Source organism: Arvicola amphibius, chromosome 8 (genome assembly GCF_903992535.2).
Source record: "Arvicola amphibius chromosome 8, mArvAmp1.2, whole genome shotgun sequence".
Classification (NCBI taxonomy): domain Eukaryota; kingdom Metazoa; phylum Chordata; class Mammalia; order Rodentia; family Cricetidae; genus Arvicola; species Arvicola amphibius.
In genome coordinates, this window is record NC_052054.1 from 69,382,197 (window position 1) to 69,384,780 (window position 2,584).

At 48.6% G+C, this 2,584-nt stretch overlaps 1 pseudogene; it reads right to left on the reverse strand.

Moving 5' to 3' along the window:
- Positions 1 to 954: 954 nt before the first annotated feature.
- LOC119821112 lies at positions 955 to 2,300 on the reverse strand (annotated as a pseudogene).
- Positions 2,301 to 2,584: the final 284 nt, after the last annotated feature.

The following is a 2,584-nucleotide window of genomic DNA, read 5'->3' on the forward strand; positions in this document are numbered from 1 at the left end:
CCCAAGACTATATATAGGTTTTAACAATATTTCTGCTCTGCTTTTTGTGTTTCAAGTTCTTGGCTAGTTAAAAGGAGCCAGTAATAAACATAATTCAAATCCAGTATGCTGTAGTCTTAGTTAGCATGATTATTACTGTGATGAAACACCATGATTAAAAGCAAGCTGGGAGGCTGGGCGGTGGTGGTGCACACTTTTAATCCCAGCACTTGGGAGGCAGATGCAGGCAGATCTCAGGCTGGCCTGAATTCGAGGCCAGCCTGGTCTACAAGAGCTAGTTCCAGGACAGGCTCTAAAACTACAGCTAAACTCTGGCTCGCAAAACAAAAACATAAGCAAAAACAAACAAGCAAACAAAGAAAAGAAAACTCCTAGGTAAACTGAACTTCAAAGACTGAGACCAGACCACCTGCCTTTAAGAGGTTTAGAGTAACTGAGGCACTTGGAATGGACACTTTCCAACCTGTTGAATTATTTGCAGGCTGTGTGGTGTGCTCCAGGTTCCCGGCTTTGTGAACTGTTGCACATGCTGGGATGGGCTTTGGTGATAGAGCTGTCTTTGAGTAATTTCTGCTCCTGTAAGTAACTCCAATAAAACTCATGGTTCACTAAGTTGGACTTCATTCTGTGTGTGTTGTGTATGTGTATGTGCATGCATAAGCAAATGAGAAAACTCTCCAGGAGTCCTATACAACACCTGATGTTATATGAAGGAGCTGATACAGAGGCCAAGGCTTGCTACACGGCTTGCTCAGCCTGATTTCTTATAGAACCCAGGACGGAAAGTCCATGAGTAGCACCACCCACAATGGGCTCCCCCATCAATCGCTAAGAAAACGCACTACAGCCCAGTCTTGCAGAGGCGTTTTCTCTTTGGAGGTTTTCTCCTTTCAGATGACTATTTTTTTTTCAATGTTCAGTTTCCTTTAATGACCCCCATCTCCCCTAAAGGGTAGGTGCAGGCAGCTAGGTGACGGCAAGACATGTTCACTTGAAGATCTTGCCTTGATTGACGGCTTTGCCCACATGCTGGAAGGCCCCCTCCCAGGAAAAGTACTCTCGAACCAGGGTCTGGGTCTCCTCGCTACCAGGATCCAGTTTCCGCCATGTATATGACTCGTAGTCCACCTGCCAATCTGGACTTAGCGGAAAGGCAAGCTCTTGGCCTCGGAAGACCCAAACGCCGGAAATGGAGCTGCTGTTGTTGGTTCCAAAGAGGATGACACTAGCAAAGGCATTCTTCCTCAGTTTGTCCAATCGCTGGAACATGCCAGTGATGAGGTTGCAACTCATAAAAGTCTGGGTGAGCTCCTCAGGGAAGCGATATTCAGCATACCACAGGGACCAGCCGTCCTTATCAAAGTGCTCCCAAAAATATGGCAGCGCCACGGAGAGGGTGTCCTCGTTGGAGTACTTACGCTTGAACTCATCCAACACAAAGGTACTCTTGGGCAAGTGAGCAAAGGGGTCCTTGGCTTTGGGCTCAGCGGCCAGTGCCTGCTCACACTCATCCATCTCCTCCTCAGGAGCTGGGGCAGCTGCCTTTTTCTCCTCTTTCCGTTCAGCCTGGGGCTTCTGTTTCTCTTCCCGTGAACCCTTCTCTTTCCTTGGAGTATCTTTTTTAGGCTGGCTCTCTGCAAACTTCTTGGCATCAAACTGGGCCATCTTCTCACACAGCTTCACCTCCCCCAAGACTGCCCTGAACTGGGGCTGGTTAATGCAGGTGAGGAACCATCGGTTGGTATTGGGGAAGGCCTGGCGAAAAGAAGGCTCTAAGACCTGCTTGTAGAGCCACAGAAGGGTACAGACAACTGTGATATCAGCCAGAGTCACTCGCTCACCCACCAAAAAAGTCCTTGTCTTCAAATGAGTGTCCAGCAGCCCCAGGATTCGCCTCACCTCTTCTTTTGCATTTTCAGTGGCCTGTTTGTTATGGTGCATGATGCCCAAGGTGGGGAACACCCAGGTGCTGGCTGGAGGAACGATATCACTGTCAGCAAAGCTCACCCACTGCACCACCTGAGCTGCTGCCTCTGGAGTACTTCCCGCAGGTCCTCGTTGCTTACATAATAGGCGATGGCATTGCTCTCAAACACACAGAATCCATCATCCCCCTCAAATGCTGGAACCTTGCCAGCAGGAAATTTTCTGAGAAATTCAGGGGTGCGGTTGGTTTGGTCAAAGTGGAAGTGGGGGGGTGCGGAGAGCACGCGGACCTGAGCCCCACTGTACTGAGCAGCAATGAGGGCCTTGAAGGCTCTCCAGTTTTCAGGATATGTGTACAGGGTCCCAGCCACCATGGTGATTCCGCTCAGATGACTATTTTATGCTAACAGAAAACTAGCTAGCACAGATGTTTTGACATTTCCACTACCAAGTCAGTTAGTTCAGGACCTTTGAACTCATCCTCAGATTCCATGTGCATTCTATGGTGTGTTGTTATGTGACATTATTCCTAGGAAAACATGGAAAAATATTACTCACCTCAGATAGGGCGCCATTGTAGGGCCACAGGTCTACCTCTCCTCCTAGGGCTCATATTGAGGACAGCTGGCATTTTCTGGCAAAACATCCTGTTTGTTCC